Below are 780 nucleotides of genomic sequence, written 5' to 3'. Positions count from 1 at the left end.
GTCTATATCTCTATAATTCTTAGTAGCCAATAAAAAAGTAGATGAGCAAATTAAACTAGATAATATAAGGAATAAAATGAGCATTCATAAATAATTGTAACATTTTTAGTATTTGCGTATTTCGCTGTCGAATTTAACATAATTAAATTTTAATGCAATGTCTTCGATGTTTTGTGTATATTTCGATAATTATTGTAAGTAAATAAAAAATGAAATAAGTGGATTAAAGATGAAAATACAAGGATTAAAATGCATCATTGTTTAACTTCTAATATTTGTGCAATTCGCTGTCGAATTTGAAATAATTAAATTTAGATTTTAATGTATAACTAAACAATGATTAATAGCATATATAAAATAAAAGAAGTTAAATAAAGATGATAATCTGCGGATTAAAATGAATGTAAATGTATAATTGTAGCACTATTAATAATTGCGTAATTCGCTGTTGAATTTAAAATAATTAAATTTTAATACGATGTCTTCGATGTTTTGTGTATATCTCGATAATTATTACTGGCTCATATAAAATGAAACAAGTGGATTAAAGATGAAAATCTCAGGATTTAAATGGATGTAAATGCATCATTGTGTAACTTCTAATATTTGAGCAATTCGCTGTCGAATTTGAAATAATTAAATTTAGATTTTAATGTATAACTAAACAATGATTAATAGCATATATAAAATAAAATAAGTTAAATAAAGATGATAATCTGCGGATTAAAATGAATGTAAATGTATAATTGTAGCACTATTAATAATTGCGTAATTCGCTGT

Source organism: Nicrophorus vespilloides, unplaced genomic scaffold (genome assembly GCF_001412225.1).
Source record: "Nicrophorus vespilloides isolate i.1.1-1 unplaced genomic scaffold, Nicve_v1.0, whole genome shotgun sequence".
NCBI classification, from domain to species: Eukaryota; Metazoa; Arthropoda; class Insecta; order Coleoptera; family Silphidae; genus Nicrophorus; species Nicrophorus vespilloides.
This window is presented reverse-complemented; position numbering follows the sequence as displayed.